The 14,857-nt window shown below is 41.9% G+C and overlaps 1 pseudogene; it reads left to right on the top strand.

Annotated features, from left to right (window-relative positions):
- Positions 1 to 14,857, top strand: part of LOC140512176 (maestro heat-like repeat family member 5) — a 58,313-nt pseudogene that overhangs the window by 38,232 nt on the left and 5,224 nt on the right.

Here is a 14,857-nt window from a genome sequence, read left to right as displayed (position 1 = left end):
CTACAATGCTATTCATACAATGCAGAAAGCCATACAGGTCTTGGGAAATGAGGTTGAATTTCTAGAATTACAAGCAAAATTACAATGTGATTATAGGTATAATACTTTTGTCTTACTTCAAAACAATATAACGTAACTGAAATAACATGGGAAAAGATTCGAGCTCAATTACAAGGTGTGGTCAGTGATAACATGACCTCAGAGCTCTGAAAATTGATTCAATTGGCAGAAGATATCAACCGTGCTTCCCATGAAGACCTACTTCCACAAAAAACTTCTCAACACATCTTAGATTTTTTTTCAACATGCTGATCCTTGGCAGTCGCTAAAAACTTGGTTAGTGACATTTGGAATTGGATTATTCATCGTGCTTTTGATAGTAGTGATGTTTCCTGTAATGTTACAATGGATACTTTTGATGATTCATGATTCACTTTTGACTACTAAACATTATGTGTTGCTTCTGAAGGAAAAGTCATGTCAAACCAAAAAGGGGGACTTGTAAGGGGACGAGTTAGAGCCGACCCCTGCCCATGTCTGGACGCCACACTGAGAGCCTGCCTAGATAAACTAGGGGCTTGTCGGTAGGGGTGGAACAAGATGGAGTTAGGAGGAAGGGTCTCTTCCTGGTTGACAACGTGGCAGTTTATGGTATAGAGTGAAGAAGCTATCCATATAAGGAAATCAGTTAGGTGATAGGCTTGCAATGTATGCTTGTGTAACTAAGGATATAAAAGTGTGCGAGCTAGCTGGAATAAACGGAGTTGATCACCATCCTGCCTCCAGCCTCATTCATAACTCACTAGATCGAGACTCTTGAGGGACAAAAGTCTTGAGTCAGGGGTCTCGGGGACCCCAGCAATCATCTGGGGTCTCGAGGACCGTGACACTTTGAGGTTCTGAAATCCTATATTCTACCAAGATTCCACCCAGTGCTGACATTCTATAATCTATCTCCCAAGGTCGCATCCATTCTATATTCTATTTCCCAAGGTTCCACTCAGTTTTGACATAATATGTTCTATCTCCCAAGGTCTCACTCAGTTCTGACATTCTGTGTTCTATCTCTTGGAAGTTCCACCTATTTCTAATATTCTATGTTCCATCCACCCAGTTCAGTGGAAAGGTTACCCGTCCTGGAAAGTCTAATCTTTCTTCTGCCAATGACTCAATTTTGTGACTTTTGGAAAGTCCATGCCCTTCTCTGAGTTTCATTCAGAAAATGAAGTCACATGTGTACAGGGCTTGGCACACAGTAACTACTTACACTAAATAGTTTTTTTGACTAACTGCAATGCTAAATCATGAGAGTTAGAGTTGGAAGGGACCCCCAGGGAAATAGAAGCCGAGGTTTTGTAGTACAGGTCCAGGTTAGACTAACATGACCTTTTCAAAAATAACAACAATATTTTATTTTTCCCCAATTACATATTAAAACAGTTTCTAACTTTTTTTAAGTTATGAATTTCAATTTCTATCCCTCTTTCCTTTCCCTCTCTCCTTTTCCTCCTCCCACCTCTCCCCCTCCCTGAAACGATGGCAAGCAATCTGATATAGGTTAAACATGTGCAATCATGTGAAACATTTCCATATTATTCATTTAGTACAAGAAGATGCAAACCAAAAATTGCAAAGTGATAATAGTGTGCTTCAGTACATATTCAGGCAACATCAGTTCTTTCTTTGGAGGCACATGGCATGTTTCATCATGAGTCCTTTGGGATTGTCTTGGATCATTGCATTGCTGAGAGTAGCTGAATCATTAGCAGTTCTTTATCACACAAGGTTATTGTCTATGATGTCCTGCTTCTGCTCACTTCCCTTTGCATCAGTTCATGTAAATCTTTTGAGGTTTTTCTGAAATCATCCTGCTTGTCATTTCTTATACCATAATAATATTCCATCACAATTAATATACCACAGCTTGTTCAGCCATTCCTCAATTAGTGAACATCCCCTCGATTTCCAATTCTTAGCCACCACCAGAAAAGCTGCTAAAAATATTTAAAATGGCCTTTTTCAAAAATTCCTTTTAACTTGGAGATTCTATGATATGAACTTCAAGGCCTCACTGTTCTACAACCTACATCCATCAAGAAGACTTCTTTCACTGTTCTGACTGTTACCAATCTCTCTCTTTGGTTCTTGATATGACTTGACACCTTACCACTCGAATAGATTAATATCAATATCTAGAATTTAAGTAGTGTTTTAAGGTTTGTAAATATTGTCTCATTTCATCTTTACAACAACATGGAGATAATAGGTACAATTATTAGCCTCATTTTACAGAAGCAGAAACAGAGACTGGGAGAATCGCTTAGCATTGCACAGCTAGCTTGTCTGAGCCCAGATTTGAACTCTGATCTTCCTGACTCCAGAACCAGTGCTTTATTCACTGCACTGCCAAATTGCCTCAGTCCAACACCTGATTTAACCTTGTTTTGTACTTATAACACACATACTACTATAATGCCTTCTCCATCCTCTCAGCCCATTTGAACCCTGCACTTTCCTTCAGGGGCCCCCTCAAACTCTCCTTCCCCCTGAGAAGTCTTCCATGAACACTTCAGCCCCCAGAAATCTCCTCTCCTCAGCTGCTTTTGCCCTTGTAATTATCATCATATAGGTCCTAACTCATAAGCTCTCAACAAGTCTCCTGATATTAGGTCCCAAATGACTCTTTTTTAAAATAATCCATCTCGAAAGTCCTTTACAGACAAATTCTAAAAGTCTTAAGTGGCTTAAGTCTTCCATGGACTCTACTTGTTCAGCCTCATCCTTTGCAAATATTCCCATGGAGGCCTATAACACTGAAACATCTGGGAACTCATGTGAATTTGTACATACACGAAGACATATAGAATACACATGTATAACTCTCACTCATGTAGAAGTCTGACATGTTGCTTTCATAGCAACAACTTTATAAGACAGGCAGTGCACATGCAATGAGCTCCATCCTATGGATAACTCTAACAACTCAAGTGACAGACCCACAGTCACAAAGCTAGTGAGCATCTAAAGTGACATTTGAACCCACGTGTCCTGGCCACAAATCTAGCTCTTTCTAGTAAATCACCCTGCCTCTCCCACTCTGATGGAGCTGTGATCTCAGAATGCAGAAGGACACTGCTTCCAAAGGTATAGATTGCAACTGATCCATACCTCCTCAGCCTGGGCAACCCTTGTCCATGTCCTCTCCAGGGAATTCACACAGCACTCTAGGGAGGACCTTTCTTTCATGTTGCATGAATGCCAACGAAGCACAGAGGTCACTCATCACTTACCCCTTATTTTCCGTGCATGACACACCCACCTTCCTTTACTGTCTAGAATTTTCGGACATTTTTCTTTGGGCCATTTCCTCTGCACATTTTTTTTTAGCAATATATGCTACAGTCTACTCACACCTATCATGTGTCATCCTTACAACATGATGATAATAATGATGATGAAAATAGCTCTGCCAATATCCTCCTCCAATGCCTCACCATACCTAAAGAGTCAACAATCCTGGCTTCTCCAAGGCAGTGCCAGTAGCCCAAGCTGTAGCTGGTCCTACCAAGCTGGGAAAGATTTCAGTGCAGGCCCTTCAATGGACTATGTGCACACAAATGCCTAGCTAAATGCTATGGAACTGATCAACAGAGAACACAGATTTTGTTGTTGGTTTAGGGCCAGAGAAATTAATACATCAATATCATCAACGCATGGAGGGTTATGAAGTATGTTGTTTCATGCAAAAAATTATCTGGAATCATCAACTTGCCTTTCTACCTTTCGTCTACTCCTCACTATCTGGCTTTGAACACCAGCACTCAAGTGATGGCTTATTCCTTCCAAGGGAATCAATAATCTCTTAACTTCTGCATCCAATGGCTTTGTTTCAGTCTTTGTCCTAAAACTAACTTGCAGTTTGATAGTACCTTAAAATTAAACCTAAATGCACTTTCATCACAACAGCCCTATAAGACATAAAGAGCAAATGCTTCTAACCCCATTTTACAGAGGAGAAACCTGAGACCCATGGAATTAAAGTGACTTTCCCAGGTATATAGCTAGAGTTTGAGTGATCTGCTCAAGTATCATGGGGAGGGTCTGAGAGTTTAAATGACTTGCCCAAGATAACACAAGGAGGAAGTTTCATTGTCAGGGAGAGAGATTTTTAAGCAACTTGGACAGGATAGCTAGTACCACAATGACCAGAACTCAAGGCTTTCCTATCTACAATGCACTCACTACTTGTACACATGCCATACACAGAGAAACAAACACTCACTCACAAAACCAAATGTTGGCATAGTATATCTTGGTTGTAAGTATGTCTCATGCCCTCCTGTTCCATCCCAGGAGCATGGTGCAGAATTCATGCAGGCAAATCAGAGGACTTCTTCACCAAATCATCTCCAATATGGAGGCCAAACCACAACGTGACAAGAAGGTGGCCAACATCTTCTTGACAGAGGTACGACACTTGTTGAGGGTAGGGGGAAAATCTTTCGGTCTCTTCTTCAAGGATATTGCTTTTCCTGTCCCATTACTAAACAGGAAAGAGAATCCCAAAATTCCCCGAGTAAAATGAACCTCAAAGACCAGATCTAGTCTAATCCATGTGTAAATAATATGCTTGACAAGTGGTCACCCTAACTCCAGCTGAAGGGGAGACCATTCCACTTAAGGATAATTCTTAATAGACATTTTTGCTTATGTGAGCCAGTCTTCCCCTCTGCAACTTTCACTTATTCTACTTTTGCCCTTTGGTTCCAAGCACAACAAACTAATCCATCCCCCTCATGACAGTCCTTGAAATACTTGAAGACAGCTATCAGTCCCTTCCGATAAAAAAAAACAAAAATCGATAACATTCCCATGGTGCAAACGAAATACTCTAGCTATAAAAGTTTGAGAAAGGATAGACCATCCTTCCAGCACAGAGACAGAGCCCAATCCTCACTGAACATCCCTCATTGTCCCTTGAGACAACTTTTCTCTCAAGTTTTACTTTCCCCACCCCTTCTAGGACCTGTTTCACTGCTCAATCTGGGCCCCAGTCTAGGAGCAAAGCCCCACAGGGCCTTTTGCTACCAGAAAGAAGGCAATCTTAAGACTCAAATTCTCTTCCCTGAGCCAAGAAGCAGAGCTATAACTTAAAGCAGACCACCAAAGCTTCATCTGAGTGGGGCATTTGCCACAGGCTGCAGAAATTTTCCCTGGGGTGGTAGACTTAAGGAGCCATGGACAAATGATTGCGTTCCTCTAAGGAAGAAAACAGGGACAGGAACTCTAGGTTTAATGATGAAACCCCAGTATCTGTATGGGAAGAGTCAGACAATCTGTCAACAAGCATTTATCAAGCACCTGCTATATATATACCAGGCAATCTAATGGGGGAATTAACATGGTAACAAGTAAGCACAAACAGGCTATGTACAGGATCAAAATGGAGAATTAAAAGAGATCAGGAAAGCCTTTTCTGTTGGGTTTTTGTTTTTATTTTTGCAAAATATCATTTCATGTTAAGGAAAAAAAGGTATTAAACCCAGTTGAAATGCCTAAAAAGCTCTAACATTGAACAAATACAGAAAACCAGTCATAATTATTTATATGATGAAAATAGATTTTAATATTAAGAAGTATAGGGAAAGCTTTTAACAAGAGCTCCCTTCTGACAAAAGCATTGTAAAAATAAAAGTACATATACCATAATGACATGAATGAGTCTTAAAGGCACAGGACAATGGAATTCTTTTAGAGACACATGGAATCAACATACAAAATTACATGGATACCCCTGAAAAAGAAGAGGGGATTTTAGCTGAAAACAGAAGGAAGCTGGGGAATTCAAGAGGCAGAAATAAGGAAGGAGAACATTCCAAGCACGTGCAACAGCCAAGTGTGAGGGGAAGGGGTACAGAGTCCTGGGGCTGGGCAGGACTACGCTAAATACATAAAAGTCAAAGGAGGAAAACAGAAACATCCCAGTGAAAGAAAGGATAGTCATTCTGGCTAACTACTCCCTAAAGTCAGATGAGAATAAATTAGTTAATTAACTAGACCTTCCAAAAGAGCTTGGCAATGATGAGAAGACAAATGAGAGTGGGGGGAATGTGGCCTGATGGAAAGAGAACACTTGATTTCGGGTCTGGGTTCCAATCACAGCTCAGCCTCTGGGACTAGGCAAATCACTTCATTTCTCTGGGTCTCAGTTTCTTCATTTTAGAGGTGAATTTCTTCATTTAGAGGTTTCTTCATCCTGAGAAGGGAGGAGAAAGCCCTTTGAGGATCCCAGAGGTAAAACTGAAACATGGTCATGTCAGACCCCTGTCCTAGAAATGTCCATTTCCCATATTGTCCCACATGTCCCAAACGTCCCACATTGCCTATGGGATCAAGTCACTCTGTCTGCTTCTCCATTCTAACCCTAACTTTCCCCCATTAAACCTGCTTGCTCTGGATGTTCTCAGATTCGCAAAACCAGAGCAGTCAATCTTTGTATTCTTCCCCAAAAGGAAAAACAATCATTCTTCCCCCGAATCTCTATGTGACAAGTGACAAGTCCCTTTTTCATCACTGGACCCTCAGCTTCCTTCCCTGGAAAACGAGAAGATTGAATTAGATGTTCTCTTCCACCTTCCTTCCACCTCTGAAACTCTGCAAATTTAATTTCTGACTCTGCACCTGTCTATCCCCTTGAGCCCCAGAAGAAGAAACCAAACTATTCCCTGCCACCTCACTATCCCTATTCCTTGTCTACCTAAGACTAGATGGGCAAGGAAAGAGAATAAGCCTTCAGAGAACACCTGTGATGTGCTAAGTGCTGTGCTAATTGCTTTACTCACTTGATCCTCACAACAACCTTATAAGGTAGGGGCTATTATTAGCCCCAGTTGACAGTTGAGGAAACTGAGGCAAATAGAGGTTAAGCAATTTGCCCAGGGTCACACAGCAAGTAAATGTCTGAGGTCCAATTTGAACTCAGGTCTTCCTGATTCCAGGGCTCTATCCATTGCTCTACCATCTGCCTCTAAGTTTCCTTCCACTTCTGACATTCCATAGTTTTCTCTCTCTGTGACGCTGTCTAGCCCCTTAAGCCCTAGAAGTACAAGTGTTCTCCTTCCATTCCCTGAGATAAGAGCTCTAGAAAGATCATCCCTGATTATTCCTGTGCCATCTTTATTCAAAGTGGGCAGCACCACATCTACACATACCTCATTATCAGGGAAATACGCCCATGGGAGGAGAGGGGGGAATGACATTGCCCCCTTCCCCACTTCAGTTTCTCAGCAGCCCTGTGATGCTGCAGGAGCTGCCTCAACAGGCCACATCTTCATACTTCCGTCAACGTCTGAAGGACCCCGATCCTTTAATCCGAGTGATCAGCACACAAGGCGTCAAAAATGTCATCTTTGACCCAGATAAGGTAAAAAGGGCCAAAGCAGCCAATTTATTCATTCTTTGACTTTCTCCCTCTCCCTCTCCTTCCTTTCACCTGAGACTGCTCGTCCCACAAGAAGATTCATTTTGTTGGGGGAAGGCTATCTCATTAACTTGAGGTTTACTTGCTAGATTTTTTTCTCAAAGACCAAGCCTTAAACCCAATTCACTCTGGAGCTCAAAGACTGGGCAAGAATAGGTCCCTGCCCTCCTAGCACAGAGTGAATGTAAATAGTAACTCTCTAGGCCAGCAACCCTGAGGGTCTTCCCCTACCAGTTTCATTTTCTTTTATTAAAGGGGCCATCTCTTGACTCACTTCTTAAAAAGGCATATTTACTGTGTTGCCTCACTCTAAGTGAGAACCTGGAAAGACCTTAGCCCAAAAGGACCAGGGTCTCCCATTGCATCCTGGGCCATCTCCAGTTGTTCTGGAGGAGAAAGTGAACTGGTGATTTTGCACAACCCTCCCTCACTCAAATCCAAGTCAACAGCAAATCATGTTATCATTCCCTGATGTCATGGTCCTCTTCAAGAACAAAGGACAAACACAACAACAACATTGACTCAGTTAGCTGTATACAGTTCTCACTCTTTTATCCATGAATGGGCACAAAGTTGGGTAAGACGAACCTGACCAGAGAAGAGGGAATGTGATGAGGATTGACAGATGTGGTAGGGAGTAAGGAGTGGTCGAAGTGAGCCGGGTCGGGGTGAGTGGAGGGGGGGAGGGTTGGAGAGGGCATGGAGAGAAATAGTATCCTCATGGTTTTGAATGCTAGGCAGACTTGAGACTTGTTGAAGAACACAAATGGGAAACCATCTTCCGTTCTGAGCATAAGATCATAGCATTCAAGGTTCAAAAAGGAGAAAATTCAGATCCAGAGAAACTAAGAAAACCAGAGAAAACCAGTGACAGAACCAGAATTCTAACCTAGTTGTCCTGACCAAGTCTGGAAGAGCATTTCAAATCCAGAGCCTTCCCCACTAATTCCCACTGGGGAACGACATGAAGCAAGTGCTGTTTGGTGAGATTTGTCTACACAAAATTTCCAAAAAGAACAGCCAACCTCATAAGTGGGTTCCACATTCCTGAAGAGGGTCTCGAGAAAACTGGATAATTATTTGTCAGAAGGAATTCCAGTTCACTTATAGGTTGGCCTAGCTGCGGTCCAAGGTCCCTTCCAGCCTGGAGAGTGACTAATTCCAGGTAGAAAGGGGCTAAAGTGCTGGAGACTACAGAGGTTTCAAATTCAAATAGGAAGGGATCCCATATTGACTTAGAAAATCACCAAGTAACATGAGCTATGTTGTACTGTATTTTTATTTCTTTTCTTCCACATTTCCCAATTACATTTTAATCTGGTTCTGGTGACCTTTAGTAGTATTGTGTCGTTGGGCAGGCCTCAAATTTGACCCACTTGCTTAGACTGTTTTTCTTTCCCTCAGGATAACATTATCCAGAAGCAGCTGCCCTGCTTGCTGGATGACTTCCACTATGAGAAGGAGGTAGAAACCATCGTTTCAATGAACGTGGTGTCTAATGCCCTACACAGCCTGAGCCAGCAAAGTATTAGTGATTTGTGTGAGGATGTTGCCTTCAAATTGCATATCTTTTTGGATGATGTGAGTATGGCTGTGAATACGGGGGCCCTGCATATATCCATGTGTGCATCTCCTTGTACAAGATTCCTAGGGGTCTCAAGCTGAGATCTTAGAGGTTGGGGAACTCTAAGTCTGTGGATATGCTTGGAGTATACTCTTCTCATTCAGACCTTCTCATTTTATAGAAGAGAAAACTGAGGCCCGGAGAGGGGAAAAAGAAACTTACCAATGGTCACAGTTTAGCCAATGGCAGTCAGGAGTTCCTGACCCTAAATCTAGAGTTGATTCCATCCTAACACTCATGTTGGTATGGAGAAATGGAAGGAGCACTGGATATGTCGGTTTGAATTTTGAGTCTATGACAACTCCCTGTGCCACCTTGAGCAAGGCAATTCTCTCTGGTCCTCAGTTGCCCCACCTGTAAAAGAGGAAGTTTGGATTATAGGCTTCTAAGGTCCCTTCTAGGTCTAGGCCTTAGGGATCTATAAGTACATACATGTTTCTATCATGAAGAACACATCATTCGAATGCAGCATTTGGTTCTGAGCTCTCAAACTGATGTCCTATACATTGGCTGCAGAGCTGAGTATATGGACAGGAAGGGTAAGCAAGAGAGCCCTTAATGGAAGAGCAGGGCAGTTCTCCCAGGTTGTATGTTGTGCTTGGGAAAGTGTTGCATGCCTGACTATACTGTAACTTGGCATCATTTGGGAACCCGAGTCTTGAGAGCTATAGGATGATTACCCGGTCACGAAGTCAGGGAGAGCTGTATCCTCACAGCACCCTCTGAGCCCTTCCTCCTACTCAGAAAACACATGATCCAGACAAGAGGATTACATATGGAAGGTAATTTGTTGAGAGACAATGTGGGCACAAGTAGACATCGTTATGTGTTAGGAAGACTGTGGGTATGTGTGAGTATTCACATGCATAAGACTTTCTATGGGTCCACTTATATGCATGTATACACATGTATGTGTGCATAGCAGCATACATGTTTGAGAAAGAAATCCTCTCTTTCCAAAATGGTTGCCTAAAAGAAGAGTAATTAGACCCTGACCTTGCGGGGGGCCTAAGGTCTGAGGTAAAGATATAGATGGGGCCAACTGTTGCCAAGAATTCCCAGAGCCATACATCAGGGCTTATAAGCCTTGTAAAATGTGGTCAAAAGCTGCTGGAGGACTTCATTTTTGTCTTTGGAGCCCTAGGATATAGCATAACCCCTAGGATACAGCAGGTGCTTAATAAATGTTTTTAGATTTGTTCATTGATGATGGTTGGGGAGGGGCCCTCCTCTGCCCATATTATCCTCAGTATCGAAAGAATGTCAGAGCATCAGCCATCGCCAGGCTTGGAGAACTCGTGCTGTGCATGCAAGGAAAGGAGGATCATCGTGTTATGAGGCAGCAGGTGCACCTGAGCCTGGTTCCCCTTCTCATGAACCTGAAGGACCTTGTAAAGGTCAGTCAACTCAATAGTCAAGCAGAGAAGTTTATTGTCAAATAATCAGGCAACCATTCTGGCAGTCATCATAACAAGCAGTCACGGAGACAGGCAGTCATTCAGGTTGTTGCACAAGTCCACTGGTAAACCCACACACATTCAGACAGACAGAGGGGTTAGGTGATCTGTCGATTAAGGGTCAGTCAACATACTGAAGTCAGCCAAGCCATCCTTCAAGTTGTTAGTAAGTATAAATGAGCGGGTCCTGTTCTTTTCTTCACTCCATGGATTGAATTATCAACTCTATGCTGACAAAAGACAGCCCTAATTTCTCTCCATCAGCCCCATATCATCATCATTTAACCTTTTCAAAATTCATGTCCTAGAGACATCTTATACTGAACATGTTCAAAAGAAAACTCATTATCTTTTCCTTCAACCTCAACACCACCCCTTCCTAACTTTTCTCTTTCTGTTGAAGGTACCACTATTTTTCTAGTGTCTCAGGTTAATAACATCAAAGTCAACCTCAACTTCTCAGTTCTGCTCACCCCATGGATCCAATCAGTTGCCAGATCTTGCCATTTCTACCTCTTTATCATTCCTCCACTCACAGACCTTCCTTACTTCCTGATCTCAACAATTCTGGTCCAAGTGATCGGAACAACTTTGTCATTGGTCTCTCAGCCTTGGTTCTCTCTTTACTCCAATCTATCCTCCAAAACAGTTGCCAAAGTCATTTTCCTGAAGAGGAGATCTATGCATTTCACTCCCTTGTTCCTACTACCTCCATGATCCAAGAAAAACTCCTTTCAGCTTTTAAAGCCCTTCACAACTTGGCCTCAACCTATCTTTCCAGCTTCATTGTAAACAGCTCATCCTTCTGTAGTTCTGGAATCTGTGGAGTGTTCAAGAAAGACTAGTGCCTCTGCTGTAAGGATTTGCCAAGCCCTTTGCAGGGATGCTCATCCACCTTTGGTATCTACCTGGCACTCTTTCTTGTGGTTTCAAGTGAACTATCTTGGAAGATGGGCTAAACAAAGTTGACCAAGAGTGACCAAGAGGCTTCAAGCCCCTCATCGAGTTTGGAGAGGGGAGTAGTATCTACCCCAAGCATGTGAAGACTTATCCTGGCAGAATAGGCAATGAGAACATTGTGTTCCAACAGCCATGAAGGCAGCTGAAGCAGGTGCTATGGAGTCTGAGCGGTTGGTCAGATACCAAAGGCACCAAGGTCACTCACTGCATTCCAGGCTATCACCAGCTATCTTGACTTGTGTCTTTTCCACTGGACTTTTGGTGACTCTGGAGCAGAAAGTGAGACTGACAACTTTGGACAACTCTGCACCACTTCCACCCAATTTACGCAAGAGTCAAGACATCCCCCTGGGATGTCACTGGTCTTCGAAAACAAAGGACAAACGACAGTTCTGCCAACCTGGCCTTCTCTGTGTTCTTCACTCCAGCCACTCCATTTCTGTCTCTCTGGTTGCATTGGCCATCCCTCCAGCTTAAAATACACTCTGTCTTCACCTCCAGAAGCCCTCTCTTCCTCCAAGATCCAACTCAAGCACCACCTTCTCTAAATAGTCTTCTCAGATCCTCTCAATTGCTAATTCCTTTCCTTTCCAACTACCTTGCATTTCTCCGGATTATTTCGGTGTGTATTCTGTATATACTTCTATATGTATTTCTTGTTTCTCTAGTCTTACATAAGCTTTTTATGAGAGGGGATTGGTTCATTCTTTATCTTTGTGCACCCAGTACTTAGCTTAGTTCCTGGTCACAGTAGGCACTTAATAAATGCTTATTGATTGACAGAATCCTTAATTTCTTTCCAAACTTAGCTCAAGTGCCATCTTCTCTACCTGAGGCCATTCCTGAACCTTCCTCCCACACCCACTCCACTGCCTGCCAAAATGTTAGTACCACCTTTCAAACAAAAATTCACTCATTAATTTGTATATATTTTCTGTCAAGATCTACACATTGCTTCCCCCAATAGAATATAAGCACTTTGAGTACTGTTTCATTTTTGTCTTTATATGCTCAGCTGTTCTATAATGGATTGGACTCAAAAGTCTCTTAAGAAATGTTTGTTGATTGACTCAGACCCCTGCCTGAGGCAGAGCAGTATAGGAAAATGAGACCTGTCTTTAAACCCTGGCTTCAATACTTAACAGTTGTACTGCCCTGAGCAAATTGTTTCATCTTTCAGAGCTTCACTTTCCACCTGTGTCAAAAGGACACAGCAATACAGGACTGACAATCACTCATGCTAGTACTTCCTGCCTTTGAGGCTGTTTTAAGGAGAGTACTTCATAAATCTGTAGCAGTGGGAGATGTGGTGATTATGATAATTTCACCAGATGGGCCCCGGGTCAATGACTTTCCGAAGGTGCTTCCAGCTCTTGAAGGTCAGCTTTCTTCAGGCAGTGGAGAAGCCAGGGACATCTGGAGCACCCTGAGAGACTAAGGAGGACGACCCACCAGCTCTAACTCCTCTACCCCTGCCTTGCAGGAAAGCAAATTAGCTTTCTATCGTTGTGCTGTGTTCCTGAAGTGGAAATTCCTCCACACACTCTTCAGTACACTGGCCTGGGAAGAAAGCCTCAGTGCCAGCCATTTTCTCTGGTCCTATCTGGTGAATGAGTCAGGGATGAGGCAAAAGGGAAAGAAAAACATTTTTTAATGATTTAGTTTCTATTTGGTATTGACTAAGAGAAGTCAGTCAATGAAAGAGATTTGCTATATAACAGACAAAATCAAACACAGTAACATCATGTTTGATAAACCCAAAGACCCCAACTATTGGGGCAAAGAAGAAGCATCTGACCAAAACACCTGGGAAAATTGGAAAGCAATCTGGCAGAAATTAGATTTAGATTCAGAAACCATTATTCATTTCACATATATAATATACACATACATAGATACATATATATTTTGTATATAGATAGATTATTCTATCATGTATGTGCATATATATTTATGTGTATATATAGATACATGTGTATATACAGGTATGTGTGTATGTAAATATCTAATAATGTGTATATGTGTGTGTATATATATATAGTATGTAAATAACTAGTAATGTGTATATGTGTGTGTGTATATATACATATACATACATACATATATATATATGCATATATATATATGGTTCCAAATGGATACATGACAGAAATAAAAGATCGTATCATAAACCAAGTAGAGGGACAAGGAAGGAAATATTTAATACATCTTTGGATAGGGGAAGAACATATAACTAAACAAGGGAAGGAGGAGACCACAGAAAATAAAATAGATAATTTTGATTGTGCAAAACTAAAAAAGTTTTTGCCCAAAGTTAATGTAGTTAAAAATTCCTTGGAAGGGGAGAGAGAAGGGCAATAGAAAATAAGAGGTTTTTAAAGGCTTAGAATGTCAAATGAAAGGGTTTGAACTTCATGGGGATACTGATCAAGAAACTCCTATTTGAGCAAAGGAGGCATATGACCAGGCCTAGGCAGAAAGGAAGAGCTTTCTGTGTTACCACATTGAAGAAATCCCATTAATTCCACAAAGACTGATTGCCAAACTCTGTCTTTGGTTCTGGGAGAGACACAAAAGAGACTCAAGCAAGCATCTCTACCCTGCTGGACCTTACAGCCTAGCAAGGGGTGTCAAACAGACAAGGACCCAAATATCAAGACAAAGAAATAGGAGAGAATAATAAAACAGGAAGAAGATGCTGGGGAGAAAGGGGTGGGGAAACAGGGGAAAGGCAACAGTTCAGAAAGGAGAGAGAATTTTTGAGCTGGAGATCTAGGAAGGCTTCAGGGAGGAATAGCTTTGCTTGAGCTACTCTAGAGTGGGCAGAACATAAACAGATAGAGATATACTAAGGAAAGTGTGGGTATCAGCATGAGCAATGTGGAAGCCAGGACACATGGAACAGATGAGTTTAACAACACAGCTTGGCCAAAGTGTAAGATATGTAGAGGAGAATAATAGGAAAATTGTGTAGGAGAAAGAGTGGTATATAGCAGGCAGTCAGGAGTCCTGGGTTTGTCCTATCTCTGCCACTAACTTTCCACTGGTCTGCCTTCTCTCTGGGCCTCAGTTTTTTCCATTTCAAAACAAATCTTCGTGATGTGTTTTGCTTTTACATCCCATTTCTAGATCACCTCCATTCCTCAAGAGGTATCTTAGTAAAAGTAATAATATAATGAGTGCATCTGAAAGTGCATGTGACATTCCACAGCTATAGAACTTTGTTTGAATATTTTTATTAATAAATTCTATCTCCTCTCCCACTTGCCCCCCCTTCCCCATTGGGGCAAAAAAAAGAAAAACAAATTCCATAGAATAAGGATGCACAGTTAAATC

The sequence above is a fragment of the Notamacropus eugenii genome, chromosome 6, assembly GCF_028372415.1.
Source record: "Notamacropus eugenii isolate mMacEug1 chromosome 6, mMacEug1.pri_v2, whole genome shotgun sequence".
NCBI lineage: Eukaryota > Metazoa > Chordata > Mammalia > Diprotodontia > Macropodidae > Notamacropus > Notamacropus eugenii.
Note: the sequence above shows the minus strand (reverse complement) of the source record. Positions and strands in the feature narration are given on the sequence as shown.